General features: G+C 36.3%; 1 protein-coding gene across 4 annotated transcripts in view; it reads left to right on the forward strand.

Annotated features, from left to right (window-relative positions):
* Positions 1-6,734: 6,734 nt before the first annotated feature.
* The window catches only part of LOC131594766 (uncharacterized), a 38,589-nt gene continuing 29,072 nt past the window's right edge, over positions 6,735-16,251 (forward strand). For 2 of the 4 annotated variants that reach the window (XM_058866974.1, XM_058866975.1), the window contains exons 1-5: positions 6,735-7,024; positions 7,111-7,177; positions 7,927-8,006; positions 8,177-8,285; positions 11,326-11,445. The gene's annotated coding sequence lies outside the window, so the exon portion shown is untranslated. Of the gene's footprint in view, positions 7,025-7,110; positions 7,178-7,926; positions 8,007-8,176; positions 8,286-11,325; positions 14,300-16,251 lie in introns of all 4 variants that reach the window. The other 2 variants (XM_058866971.1, XM_058866973.1) reach the window with 2 other exon arrangements.

Genomic DNA, 16,251 nt, shown 5'->3' on the forward strand with positions numbered 1-16,251 from the left:
TCAATTGAGGAGATACATTGTGGATCCATCGCATGTGGTTCAATTAGATGATGTTTAAGTGAGAGATAATTTGACGGTTGAAACATCACCTATGTGAATTGAAGATAGAGAGGTGAAGAAGCTTCGTGGTAAGGAGATTTCTTTGGTGAAAGTGATATGGGGTGGAGTCGCCGATGGTAATATCACTTGGGAACTCGAGGATAAGATGAAGGAATAGTATCCGAAGTTGTTCGTTTGAGGTAATTTTTTAAGCCGAAAATCTTTTAAGCGGGGGAGAGTTGTAACATCCCAATTTTATTAGATATTTATTTAATTAGCTTATTCAGTGTTTTTATTAATTATTTGTTATAATTAACTATTATGTGGTATAATGATTAATTGAGTATTTAATTATATGTGTATTTGTGTTAATTGATTTATAGAGCTATTAATGAAATAATAAGTTGTTGGGCCTAATTAGTGGAATAAGGTATTGGGTAATAATTGGGTTAAGCCTAAATTAGAAAGATAGTAAGAACTAAGTTAGGTAATTTCTCATAATTCTGGGAAGTTAGAGATAAGAGAAAAGAGGCAAAAGAGTATAAGAGAGAAGAGAAGAGGATTGTGAGATTCTTGAAGGTTGGAGGAGTTTGAATAGATGTAAGGGTTAAAATCCAAGTTCTTATAGTTTATATGATTGGGTAATGTATGTGTTTGTGTGATTCTCTTCAATCTTTGAAATCCCATGAAAATGTATGAACCCTAACATTTTATGTGAAATCAAATGAATTTTATGATTTGTTCATGTTCAATGTGTTGTATGAATGACCCATGGTTAGAGACATGTTTAGGAATATTATATGTGTGCTAAATTTGATTTTAATTGATGTATGTATTGTGTATAGGTTAGTGGTTTTTGTATAAGGGGAGTGGGTAAGAAAAATGGTGATTTCATGATTTTTACGCATTGTAGGTCGACCTACACAGAGGCATGAGTCGACCTGAGCAGCCTAAAACGATAAAAAATCCATTTTCCTTCAGCATGCGTCGACCTATAGATTCTGTTGGTCGACCTATAGAATCCTTTGCGTTGACTCATGTGTTGACCTGAGCTAACCCGAGAGGGATTGAAAACTTCCATGCGTCGACCTATGAATCCCTTGCGTCGACCTACAGATTTCCATTTTTGGCAGATTTTGTAAAGATCACAACTTTTGATCTGTAACTTCGTTTTATGTGTTGTTCGATGCTTTAGGAAGCTATTGTGATGTTCTATATGATGGTATAGGATTTAATTGCACTTAACTGATTAATTATGAAGTTATTATGTGAAATAACATGTAATTGATTTATGTGTGTTATGCTTTGGTATGTGATGAATAGCAATTGTTGGAATGCTTTGTGTAAATATATTCATGATGTTTGTGATTGGATATATGATGGTTGTTTTGCCTCGTTACAATTGTTATTTTGTTGTGAGAATCTTGTACAATTGGAGATAATTCAATGTGTGAATTATTGAGGTATGCGGTATGTTAAGATTTGTGTGAATAATCTTAATTGCATATGTGTTGAGATAATTGTACATGCATTCATGGTTGGCTTTGAAAAATAAGCGGTGAAACTTGGGTTCACATGGTTGACTTTGATCCTCGATTGGAAATAGAGGTGGTGAAACTTGGGTTCACAAATTAGACGTTGATCCTTAATTGGAAATAGGCGTAGTGGCCTCGATCTTGTCCGGATTAGAGGTGTGGCTTGGATTCTAGATATTGAATCGGAAAGCGGTGAAATATTGGGTTCACATGGTACCACATGCATTGAGTCACATTTGTTGCATTTTGAGTCACATTGTGTGTTATGTGATTGCCTTGTATACATGTGATTTGTTTTGGTGTGATGATTGGTACATGATATGTGAATTGCTTAATTGAGAAGTGTGATGAATTGTAAAATGTATGCTTGTTTATGTTGCATTTCCCATTATTATGTTTTCTATAAGAAGTTGAATTCTCACCTTTCTGTTTGAATGTTATCCTTCGTTGGTAACGTGCAGGTTCCGACGAATAGTAGCTTGTCCGAGGATTTAGCCGAGGAGCTCCTGAGTTTGTTAATTGGATTAGGTAGCGAGTCATATGCTCTGATCATGTAACACTTAGGGGGGGTTTCTTTAGACTTATGCTTATGTTTGGATATTGCTATTTCATACTTTTGTTGGATATTCAGATGTATTTGTTTGATATTTTGGATATGTTGTTTAAGGCTATGTGGCCAATATTGTGGATTTCAAATTAGCATGTGGATATAAGTGTTAATTTGAATTTGGTAGATGGATATAATATTGGATATATTCATTGAAAACTTTTAATAGCAATTCGATTGTTTTTTGCAAGTGTTTATGCATAATATATATGAAAGCATGAGATTTACATTTGTGTTGCAATATGATCTTTGCATATTTCAAATGTGGTATGTATGTTATTTTAGGGTTTTCATTATGATGGAAATCAACCTGTGGCGCCCTTCTTCCTTATGCATGATTACTCTGTGTTATTGTATGATATATTTGGGGTTAGAAAATGGGTGTTACAACAAGCGCGTTTTGAAAATAGCGAATACATTGACATAAAGGCGTAATCGAGTAACGCCCATGCTGTAACCGGTTACACCTGATGTATTTTGAAAAATTATTTTGAAAATTTATATCTTTCAAACCGTATATCAGTTTTAATCGCCGTTTTGAGCGTTGTGTCACTAATTAAATATTTTACATAATTAAATGGTGTCTTAGACTGTAGTTCGATTTTATTTTTAAAACCTAATTTTTATTTTATGGTGGTGAGTTGTATGTTACATGTTTAAGTGTTAAGTGTAACAATAAGGTGAAATTGTGGCAATGTAATTTGTAACACCCCGTTAATTCTTGTTTATTAATTTAATTATTATTTTTAATTAAATTATTAGAATTAATAATTTTTGGGAATTATTTGGAAAATGATGAAATATTGGCATTGGGCCTAGAGTGGTGGTTAGCAGTAAGGGGGTGTTAGCTAAGCAAGCCCATTATAATATTTTATTTTAGTTTTCATAAAATAAAAGAAATTGGGAAAAGAGGAAGAGAAGAAAAGGAGACAGACTCTGAGAAAGGAAGAACACGTGAAAGAGAGAAGAGCCAAAGGGGAAGAAGACCTTCGAAGATTCGACTCTGAGGTAAGGGGGGATTCTTCGGGTTAGTAATCCTTATGCGATTGTAGGTAGTAGGATTGATTAGGATTGTTATCTAGTTCAATCGTACGTGTCGGGTTTGGGAATTTGTTAGGTTTTGATGAATTTGTATGAATTACATGATTCTGTTAATACTCATGATATATGTTGTTAATACTTGGATAAAACTTGTCTGAAATGTGTGATGATGTGAAAATTGATGGTATTTGTGTGCTATGTTCGTATGTACCTGAAATTAGGGAAATGGGATAGGGTAAATGCTGTCAAAATGGTGAATTTGGCTGTGCAGGTACGTAGGAACCGGTTCCCATGTGGGACGAACCGGTTCCCCCTTATAAAAACAGAGAGGTATGGATTCTGGGTTGCTGGGAACCGGTTCCCAGATAGGGACAACCCGGTTCCCCATAGTAAAAATCAGAGGCGTGATTTTGGAAGCAGCCAGGAACCGGTTCCCACGTAGGGACAACCCGGGTTCTGCAGCATATTTTCTAAAAATGTTTTATTTTTACAAAACCATAACTTTTGATCCGAGTATCCGATTTATGTGCCGTTTTGGGCGTTGAGAAGCTAATTAGGTGCTTTATTTGATAAAGTGATAAAATGGGTAGTAGCCGACTTTATTTTTAAAACTCGGTTTAATTGTTGATGAATTGAAACATGGTATATGTATATGTGCCTATTTATATGACTATTGATGCATGTATTTATGTCGGTGATGGGATTATGATATCCAATGAGTGATGTTGGTATATAACATGTCGTAAATGATACATGTTTTGTGACTTTACTGTTGAGTTGTTTTAGCAATTTATTACATGGTGTGCAATGATGATAGATGTAACGATGTATGATGATGGTGATGATTGATGATTGTGAATATTAATATGTTGTTAATATTAATATGTTGGTTATGGTGAACGTGTGTGAATGATTGAATGATGCTTATACATGTACATACTTGTTGTGACGTTATTGGTACGAGGTGATAAGCGATGTTAAGCATCGGAATGATGATGATGTATGATGATGTAAGTATGTGTCATGTGTGCATTATTCATAAATCATTTGCATTGGAAGGCTAATTCCCATTGTGCGGAGATTAGCGGGAAGTCATCGTGTGCCCATGTGGGGTGTGAGCGATGAGGCAGTAGTCGTGTGCCCACGTGGGGTGTGAGCGACTAGAGGGCAGTATCAAAGAGAGAAGTCCTGTGAATGTGATTCACGGATTTTGGTACCACATGCATAGTGTCAGTTGAATCATATGCATTGGTTATAACATGATTGGATGAGATCCAGTGTTATGCCTTGGTGTGTTTACATGATTGATGTATTAAGGAGTTGTTGTTAATATAACTTGAGTATTGTATGGAATGAAGAGTTGTGGGCCGATGGCCAAATATTGTTGAATTGATGCTTGCTTATTGTGATAATTCCGACTATATGTATGTTGGATGGATGATAATTGCTATGAGATTTTATTGCTTATGATTGTATAATGGTTATTAATTCGAATGAAACTCACCCTTACTTTGATGATTTCAGATTAAGGATGTAGCGGCGTCTTGATTGGGTGAAGATAGCTTGTAGGCTAGCCCGTAGTTCGTGTCGAGTCATGCTCTGATTGTAACACTGGGATCGATTAGTCTTAGCGTTACTTGTTATACATTGTTGCCATTTTGGCTATGGATTTATGTATTGAGTATTTGTGTGGAGATGTTTCCTAATACTGTTGAATTAAGTTCCGCTGTGCTAAACACATGTTTGATATTGGTTAATTTCTAATAAAGCATGACAATCGACTTGACGTTTTTATTTATTTTAATAATTGTAGCATCCTTGATGTGTTATTACTCTGATTATATTATATTTTCGCGGGGGTTTAGAAGGGTGTTACATAATTGGGTTGTAGATATTGAAATTGACTGTTGATTATGCATAATTTAATTTCTGAATGGTATTGAAATATAAATGCATTGTTTTGATGTTGCTTTGGTGAGTTGAAATATGATAAGGATTGTTCATATTAATTGGTGTTGATGATTAGCATGCTTAAGGTGGTGCATGCATACATAATCATAATTGTGGCTGTATCCTGGTGGTGTTGGATCAGCGGTAGCTAATTTCCATTGTGTAGAATTAGTGAGTGAAAGTAGCCGTATCTTGTTGGTGGTGGATCGGTGAGATGAGTTAATCCCATGATTGGTACCACATGCATAAGAGTCGTTGCATTTGCATATATGTGATATAACATGATTGGAAGTTGTCGAGTGTTATATTGGTGTGTTGTGTTTTATGATTGAGCTATGTGGATAACTATTTATGAATGATTTTCGAAATCTGATTGTGTTGCAGTTGGGTGAATGATCTATTTATGAAGTTTTATTATTATGAGCTTATAATATAATTTAAATGTGATTTGTCTCACCCTTATTATTGACCATTTTCAGATTAAGGAGTAGCGGCTTATGCTGGTGAGGATAGCTCATAGAGTTATTTCGTTTAGTTCGGTTGAGTTGGTATCATGCTATGGTTTTGTAATACTGGAGAACGTTTACTTAGAGTTGGTTGATGAACTATTATTCCTTGTTAGAATAATATTTTGGTTGGTTTTAAGTCGGTGATTTCTTAGTGTTGGATACCGATGCTTTATGTTATTCAAATTATGAAGTAATTCCGATGTGTTAACATGTTTGCTAATTAATATGGTTTGATGTTCCTCATAAGACATGACATGATTTAAATGTTTTGGAGTTGTAATACCCTTTTACATGTTTTACTCTGAATTTAATTAATATTCCACGGGGGTTTAGAAGGGTGTTACAGCTTGCGCTTTGTTATTGCCCATTATTTGCCATTTTGGAGAGGGCTTATGCCTTGATGGTACCACATGCATGAAGTCGAGTCAATATCATTGCACGAATGTGTCTATTACGTAATGATTAAATGTGCTTATGTATGTTGTTGTATGGGTGGATTAATGAATATAATATAAACTGTAGAAGTATGAATTCCATTTATACTTATGGGATATCTGTTGCATAGTTACCATTATATGATTTACTATATTATTGTGATATCTCACCCCTTCTGTTTGAATGTTACCTCTACGTGGGTAACGTGCAAGTGACAAGGATTAGAGTAGAAGAAGTTGGTGTATTTGATAAACCAAACTGCCCGATTATTCCTCTTGCAGTTCAATGATATTTTTGGTCAAAACCGCATAAACCGTACCACGAAGATCCCTACTATATACCTTAGATTGCCTTGATTAGACTAATGTATGATCAACCCTTTATATTGAGCCTTGGGTTGGTTCATAACAATTTGATCTATAACAAATTATAAAAAATAAGTAAAAGAAGTTGGTGTATTTGATAAATAAAATAAAATAAAATACATTAATTTTATTTTTTTCTTTTTACCAATTTTTGTTTTAAAGAGAGATTATTGCCTTTAATTTTTTAAAAGTATTTTTGGTATAATAAAATATTTTTTATTATTTTAATTCTATACACAAACAGGAAAGAAAGACCAGTATTTGTCACTCCGTCTCGAGAACTCGTAACATTAATGCTCACACTCGTCACTCATATCCTTTCCCTTTCCCTTCAATCAAGAGAATAAGCGGCATGGACGCCGGCGGCTTAGATAACAATGGCCGTGAATACATTACCGCCGACGATATGTGGAGGGAACAAACCGGCGACCTTAACAAGAAAACCCTCTGGTACCAAAAATCTATTTATAAGATACTTAAACGAGGTTTGAATGGAAGTTTGAATCGAAGCTGACATCTTTTTGGTGATAGGGAGAGGTAAAGGTGTGAAGACTTTTTTGGATTGTTTTTGTTCTGTATTGTTTTCTCTCTTGTGTTTTCTTTCTGATTTGTTCTTGTGATTTGGGTAGATGGATCAAAGTCAAAATGGCGGTCAAGGTGGCATGGATAGAATGTTAGATCAGGGTTAATGTAACTGTAAGTGTTTGTATTCAACTCTTAGTTGTCTAAACAATTTAGGAATGTGTTCTTATTAGCTTATAGGGGTAATTTTATATTATGAATCTAATTTTAGTTGAGTATGAGGAAGTTGAATTGAATTCTTGGTGTTCATTTCAGTTGTTTACTTGACATTCAAAACGGTAGGTCTGCATTTGATGTGTCAAACGATAAGTCTTCAAAACTAACATGTCTGTTTTCATGCATAGAAATTAGAATGGTAGGGAACTGACAATAGGACGTGTCAAACTTCATCTTCAATTCAGTTCATGTTTTTATCATCAAATGAAATTTGATACTACAGTTTGTTAAGATTATTTAAGGGTAGGTAGTTAGGTACATAAGTGAAACGAGCTTATATTGTATCGTAGAGCATGTACTGGTGTATACAGTTACATATTACTTAACAGTAGGTAATCAGGCCTCAGGACAGTGAACAGAACACTGAAGTCTATGTTCATATTATGCTCAGTTTAAATACAATAATTTTGCTTGATATATATTTGATTGCCTGGCGTGCTTGAGCATGAACCACGTTCAAATTGTAAATTGTAATTACTCACATGAGAGAACAATACCGAGTATGATATTTTTGTTCAAGTGGCAGCTTTTTAAAAAATATGTATCGACATCTCTGTTTACATCAGGCCTTATGATGGATTTGCTTGCTTTCTACGAAGAAATAGTTTTCCGCATAACTCACTGACAAATTCAATTCATATTTTTAGGTCCACAACTACGCGAGCTTTCAAATGGGCCTAGACCTCTTCCTTTGAATTTGCTTGCTTTCTATGAATGTGTTCACGAGGTAAAACTAATCATTGCTTCTGAAGTTACCTTTAGTCACAGTTATATCCACTTTTGTTTTTATTAGTTTCATTTCTTTTTTTGACATTTAATTCTGTGAATGTAACTGTTAGTAAATAGCATCTCTTGAAATTTCATAGTCATGTCTAATATCTTCACTTCTACTGCTAGGTTGGGATTCAGCTAGAAAGAAATTTTGACAGAAAAGCTTCTAATCTTGTTGAGCAGTATGGAAAATCAGCTATGAATCTTGTTGCCCTTGTTGCACATCATTTTCCTGGTAGAACATTTTCTTCTTTTCTTGTCTAAGTGTCTTCCATTGCTTAAAATTTGTTAGTAATGCGTATAGAATTTATTTTTAAGTATGATCAATTTTTAAGTATTTAATTTTCAAGTTGATATTGATAGTGCGCATAGAATTCGTTTCACTGACTCTTAATATGAATGAAATGTTCAAGGCTTTAGAGACCACTCGGTATACAAAGGTCGTCAAGTATTTTTATATAAAAGAGCTCAGATATTTGGAGCAGGTTTATTTGGTGCATTTAGTGGCCAGGGATATGGTGAAATTAAAGACATCAACTCTCTGACTATATGGTGAATTTAAAGACATCAGCTCTGTGACTATAATAGTCTTGTAACAGATCTAACATTGAACATAATTCCGGTTGCCACTATGAGCATCACGACCTCCGAACCTTCCACCACGAAAACCACAACCTCGAAACTGATTTCCACGACCCCCAGGACCAGAATTTAGGTAATTGAAAGCGTTAGGATCATTAGAGTAGAGATTATGAAGGTTAGGAAATTGTGATGTATCTTGAGTGAGATTAACTGAGAAACTGACACTGCTTCTGTTACTTCCTTTTTTGACTTATTAATACAAGCCTTCTTGAGTCATAAGGAGAGATTCTAGTTCATCAAGAGAAATGAAGTCAGATCTAGTGTTGACTGCAGCTTCAACCGAGTCAAGCTCAGTTGGTGGCTTCGAGAATAAGCTCAATTTGATCAAGATGAAGAATAGGATCACCAATTAAAATTAGAGTGTCAACAATTGTACAAATGCGTGCGAAGAATTCTGCAGTATAACACATACCCTTTGACAATGATCACATCTTCGATCTTAATTGTCTAGATTGTGTTTTCATTTGCGTATTGAAAAACACATGGATTTCTTCTCAAACGTGCCTCAACTGGTGCAGTAAGATGAATCGAGAGAGAAGAACATTGGAGATTATGGATAAAAGCCGTGCGCATATAAGAGAATCTTGCTCTTCCCATGTGACGTAGTCAAGGTTCTTTAACCCAGAGTCACACAATCTGGAACCGTGAGAAAGCGCTTAAGAATTTGCAGTGTGACATGATCTAGACAATTAAGATCGAAGATGTGATCATTGTCAAAGGGTGCCTCAACTGGTGCAGTATTGAAAAACACATGGATTTCTTCTCAAACGTGCCTCAACTGGTGCAGTAAGATGAATCGAGAGAGAAGAACATTGGAGATTATGGATAAAAGCCGTGCGCATATAAGAGAATCTTGCTCTTCCCATGTGACGTAGTCAAGGTTCTTTAACCCAGAGTCACTCAATCTGCAACCGTGAGAAAGCGCTTAAGAATTTGCAGTGTGACAACAAACTTTACCATTTTTGTGCCACGTAGAAACTTGTTGTTTCATTTGTCGATAGTTATTTTCATCTAACTTCACATAGATTCGTTACTAGAATGTTGATTTTGCAGCGGCTGTAACTTCATCATGAGCTGTAGTAGCTCTACTAGTTGGAGACGAAGTAGGTGTATGTAGCCATGAAAAAGACGAAGAGAATAGGAACACACAGTGGATCTAGTGAAGCTCTATGATACGGAAACAGATTCACTAACTTTTGGCCGGGAAAGGTAGAGTGCAGTTTGCACTTCTTTGTCCGTTAGATCAATCGTATTTTCTAAGGAGATGCCATGTGACCATTTAGAGATTTATGAAAAGGAAAATTAAAAAACACACTATAGAGAAATCTCAACACATACATAAATAAAAATCCTCCTTTAATCACCCTTCCTGCCATCTTGTTCTGCTGTAGCCACCGGTCGGCGTAGCCTTGTCACCACCATAAGCGTGAATATGGAATAGAACAACTTTCTTGCTTCTATCTCACAACAGTGCCACCTTCATTCTTTTGTTCAAAATACAATGAGAGATGAATGAAAAAGAAAAAAATGGTGCTTCCTGCGTCGAAGTTATGTAACTCCGCCGCAATCTTGACTCGGTCAGCCCCAATCAAACACGATAATGTATAACCAGTTGTATATCTCAAATATGTCATAATCATGTTCTGGATTCGTATCAAGTTTTGGAGTCGTTGTGGCATATGGTCTTCTAGGGCGGTCCTCCGGTGGACGGATCTCCATAGACCACCTCTTTATCTCTCCAACCAATAGCATTACAAAGGGTTTAGAGTGGGCTGATTTTTCTCCTCCCTTTGAGTTTTTAGTTTTGCAAATAAATAATTTAATAAATATTCACGTGGCAGCTTGTTTAAGCATTAGATTAATTGAACGGATGAAAAATCTTTAAAGTCAGGGTGACGTTCCCGCGTCAAAGTTAGACAATCCGGACCCGATACCATGTTAGAAATGATACTCATTGAGAAGAAGAGAGTGGAGAGAGAAGCAGAGAGAGTTAACAGAATTTAAAGTTTTTCATTCTCATCGGTTCTGTTATAATAGGAGAATTTATAGAGCAGTTGAGTAACTAACTCCTAACAGGAATTAATTAGTTACAACTAATCTCTAACTGAATTCTGTTATGCACAATTCAAGAGAGAGGGAAGGAAATTGAACCACGGCCCAATTTATCTTATTCAGAAAGAATAGGGTAAGGCTAAGGGAGATAAGCAGAGATTGTAATATTGAAAAGCATCTAAAATTAGCAGCAGTAATTTTAACATCTTTTATGTCTAGCCTTATAAAATGAAAATAGTTACTGTGTCCGGGTTGAGCATTTTAGTGCCACGCCACAACCTTGTTCTATCACTTCGCCAAATGCAAATTTTGGTTTCTTCCGTTCTCTTTATATATATATATATATATATATATATATATATATATATATATATATATATATATATATATATATATATATATATATATATATATATATATATATATTATTTTTTTATCTTCAATATCTTTTGTATGCATGCGACCTCTCTTACATGTGTCATTAGCTTTTCTCTTTTATATCAGTTTGGAATTCTTTCATGTTTGAAATTTAAAAGTTAATTGATCATCTTTTATTATCTCTTATTTGTTTTAAAATTCAGGTTGCTCTTCTTGAGCCTGTATCACATTTCTTAGAGGCTGCAAGTGAAACACTGACCTCTGGAGCTTATGCAAATTCAGATATGCACAAAGCAGTTAGTTTTTGCTGTGTACCTCTTCAGGTGTGTGTACTTCACCTTCACATAAATGGCAGTATTTTATATTCATTCAGTTAGTGTAATCAGAATTTGGGATAATATTGCATGCGACCACCGACCAGCGTCCTATCACTACCTGCCGCAAAAAAAGCAGGCTTTTCCTCAAGGTTGAGATAAAGAAACTGAGTTGAGGATATTTTATCATTCCTATGCACTGAAGTAGCCTCGACATAAGCAGCCTGCAAGTTACCCAATAATCTTTACAAGATTAATTTAAGCAAAACTACAGCTGCCAAGTCTCAATTCCTTTGTTGTCCAATAGAACATGATAGAAACCGTGAATTCAAGAGAATGAAACTGTATATTATTCAATAAAAAAATGAGTTCAAGAGCTCTAACTTGAGAGAAACAATAGTAAACATGAATGATTCCCTCACTCCACTTGCTTCCCTCATATTTCCACTCAGTGACAGAATTGGATGGCTCTAATGCCAGTGTCCTAACTTCCCTATTCCGCTTAGGCTCAAAACCAGTATCCTATCACTACCTTCCGCTGATAAAGCAGACTTGTCCTCAAGGCTGAGACAAGGAAACTGAATCGAGGACATTTTATCATTCCTAAGTATTGGAGTAGCCTTGACATAAGCAGCTTGCAAGTCACCCATAAAATATTATTGAATAACTATAATAAGTTCATCATAACGGAGAGCAAATCTAAAAATATCACATGGTTCACATTATTGAGGGCAAATTGATTTAAGGAAACTTAATCTAAGAGAACTAACCACCCATCTTTAAGGGGTTCATAGCCAATACACTAGAAAGAGAATAATTAAACCTTACAAACAATTAGGAATTTGTCTCCTTGTTCATAAAATTTTGAACCATAATGTCTAAACACATTTTACAATTTATAGGAAAATCATGTTCTTGCAGAATTGTGCCACTTTACATTATAGGTGCACTATGATTTTTGCAATGTTGCTGATGTGGAAGCCTGTGTGTGATCGTAGTTAGTGCAATTATTGCTTTGTATGAGCGCCACAATTTTTGCAATGGCAGAATATCAAGCTGCATGGCCTTTGGTACTACCCGTTTTTTGCATTTGTTGATTTTGTTCTATCCATGTTAGAAATAGCGTGCTCTGCTTTATAGGTGCGACAGGTTTTTGCGTCCTTTTGCAATTTCTCTTCTTTTTCTTCGGTTTCTTGTGTACGACTCCTTTCCTTACTTTGTCATCATAAGCTACCATAGTAAAATATCATATAATTTCTCTGGTTAACGTGATATAACTTGAATTAGTCTTTTCCACGCTTTTTCAAATTTTTTATTGAATCCTACAAAAACATAAACAAATTAAAAGCTGTTGAAATACAAGAGACCAAGAGACATTTGAATAAACCGTGTGTTTTGTAAAGCACTACGGAGACTTTATTATATAGAGAGAGATTACAACTAAGTACATGATATAGTCGATGTGAGACTATTCTATATACAAAATTCTTAACACTATATATTTACAAATATCAACACTCCCCCTCAAGCTTGAGCATATAAGTCAAATGCACCAAGCTTGCCACATATATAATTAGTTCTGGGACTTCGCAGGAATTTTGTAAACACATCTGCTAATTGATCATTGGAGTTGACAAAGCTAGTGACAATGTCGCCCGACTCAATCTTCTCTCTGACAAAGTGACAGTCTATCTCAATGTGTTTGGTCCTCTCATGGAAGACTGGATTTGAAGCAATGTGCAATGCAACTTGATTATCACAAACAAGTGTCATTGGTCTTGCTTCTTCAATTTGAAGTTCTTTGAGCAACTGTTTTAACCAAATGAGTTCACATGTTGCCATTGCCATGGCCCTATACTCTGCCTCGGCGCTTGATCTTGCAACTACATTTTGTTTCTTACTTTTCCAGGATATAAGGTTTCCTCCAACAAGTACACAATACCCAGAGGTGGATCGTCTATCAATGGGTGACCCTGCCCAATTAGCATCGGAGTATCCAACTATCTGAATATGTCCTTTATCTTCATACACGAGGCCTTTTCCTAGAGCACATTTGATTTATCTTAGAATCTGGACAACAACATCCATGTGTTCTTGGCAAGGAGAATTTAAGAATTGGTTTACCACACTAACTGCAAAAGAAATGTCTGGACGAGTGACTGTGAGATAATTCAACTTTCCAACCAATCTCCTATATCTTCCTGAGTCAGATAGCCCCCCCCCCCCCCCCTGATTGGGTAGGAGTTTGACACTTGGATCCATAGGAGTATCAGTTGGTTTAGCGTTCAACAAACTTGTTTCTTCCAAAATATCCATAGCATATTTCCGCTGAGAAATCACCAAACCATCTTTAGATTGGACTACCTCAATACCTAAGAAATAGCGGAGTTTACCAAAATCTTTTGTCTGAAATTGATTCGAGAGATGTTGTTTTAACTGGAGTATTCCTTGCTGATCACTGCCAGTTATGACAATATCATCCACATATACAATAAGATAGATACATCCTTGGGCAGAGTGACGATAAAACACAGAATGATCAGCTTCACTACGGACCATGCAGAGGTTTTAAGCGAGTTTGTGAACCTCTCCAAATCACAAACTCGCTTCACAAAAGTTCCTCCATCCTCTACCTAGTAACGATAACTTTTTCCTCTAACGCCATACTTTATTTTTACTTGAATTTTTTGTAGGTACCCAACATGCTTTCTCGAAGAATGGTTTCACGGGGTAATGAGGCGGAGCCTTCACGACCAAGACAGCGTGCAAGGAGAGCCGGAAACGCTCACGACATTATCTTTGTCAAATCCGAGCACTGAAAACGGTATTCGACTCACCTTAAGCGTAAGCTCATTCCGACCAGGTATATCTGTAACAACATTCTGGATAATTTGTGCTTAAAAACTGAAATTCATCGCATGTTTCATTCGTTGGGTATGTTAGAATTTATGCAGTTCGAAACACTCATTTTTGAGCGAATAACATTAGAATTTTTGAACACTGTAGAGTTTAAACTGAAACATAGGTGGACAGGCTCGGAGCGGGAGTATTACGGTACTCTTACCTTCCGCCTTTTTAATAACGACCATGAACTTACTGTTGAGAAATTGGGAGAGATTCTTCGTCTCCCAATTACAGGTCCAGGTTCGGTACCCGACACTTTTGTTGCAAGTGATTTCTGGGCGACAATTATAGGTAAAATTGGTTCTGTCGCTAAAGAGGCCAAAGCGTCGGGTATTCAAAACCCGTGTTTCAGGTACGCCCAGAAAGGGTTGGCGTACACTCTATTTGGAAGAGGAGACAGTACCGGGGTAGCCACCCAACGGGAGTTATTTTTCTTGTTTTGTATGGTCCACCACCAACGGGTGAATGTTTGCGGCAAACTATTTAGGTAGATTGGGCGAACAAGTACATGTGGCATTTATGTCTGTGGTATGATCACTCAGATCGCCGATCATTTCCATTATAATAGTGAATTGCTGGAAGTTCCTTTTGTTGCAAGTAAGACAAAAATTGATATGGAGGCTTTGGTGAATCAGTAGATGATTGAGATTCACCGTGATTATTATTCACTCGTTATTCACAAGAAACACATTCTTGTTCTGTCTGCTCCTAACTTTATCACCATCTCTAGCATGGCTAATTGGTTGTATGAGAACATCGCCCCGGAAGATGGGGACGATGATATGGATGACTATTTTGTAGGTACCGGTGGCAAGGACGAGCAACAAAGAGAAGAAGTTATGCCTCCTCAGGGAGAAAACCAGTCGACTGAAGAACCCTCCCACGTGCCAACGAACCAATGGGAATGGGTTCAAAATGAAATTGGCTACCTCCGCACCGAGCAAACAAGGCAAGGTGTGGAGCTATTCCGACAAGGTGAAGAGTTAAACAAGTTTGGTATTGAGCAGACACATCAAGGGGCTGCCATTGATGAAATGCACTCGAAGATACAACCCGAACTCACTCACAAGTCACCTTAGAAAGTTGGTACAGCCGAAGAAAAAAAAAAGAATGACAAAAGAGAAAATGTTGGACGTAACATGAAGAAGCCGGACTGAGATTGTAGGATGGTACAGCCGAAACAGAAAAGAAGTTGCATGACACACGGAGTGCATTAGTGAACTCATCCTTTTTTGGACGTTTGTCTTCCGCCTCTTCAATTGGTGACATTCGAGAGAGGTGATCTGCTACAGTGTTTTCACACCCTCTCTTGTCACGAATTTCCACATCAAACTTCTGGTGGAGTATGATCCATCTCAAGAGTCATGACTTAGAATCCTGTTTAGCAAAAAGATACTTGAAAGCAGCATAGTCAGTATAAATAATGACTCTAAAATCCAACAGATATTGCCTGAATTTATCGAAGGCATAAACAACAGCTAGCAACTCCTTTTCGGTGGTCACATAGTTCATCTGTGGAGGATTCAACACATGACTAGCGTAGTAAATGACATGTAACAATTTTTCTCTACGCTGTCCTAAAACCAGGGCCGGCCCTGGGCCACGACAACCAGGCCCACAGCCCAGGATCTCAAAAAATCGGGGGCCTCAAAATCGGGTGAAGAGTAAAAAATAATAATAAATGTTAAGTAATAAATGAAATTTGCGCCAATATTATTTCAAGTTCAACGGTAGCCCAACAGTAGTTGAAATTGTTTTGTATTTCACATGTCTTGAGTTCGACTCCTTTCAAGTGTCTTTTACAATCCATTCACTTAAATGCATCATAATCGAGAGATAATAATTGTTTTGCTAAACTTCTCTCTCCAAATTTATTTTGATTAACTTATTATTTTATATTTAAAATATTAA

Source organism: Vicia villosa, linkage group LG4, assembly GCF_029867415.1.
Source record: "Vicia villosa cultivar HV-30 ecotype Madison, WI linkage group LG4, Vvil1.0, whole genome shotgun sequence".
NCBI lineage: Eukaryota > Viridiplantae > Streptophyta > Magnoliopsida > Fabales > Fabaceae > Vicia > Vicia villosa.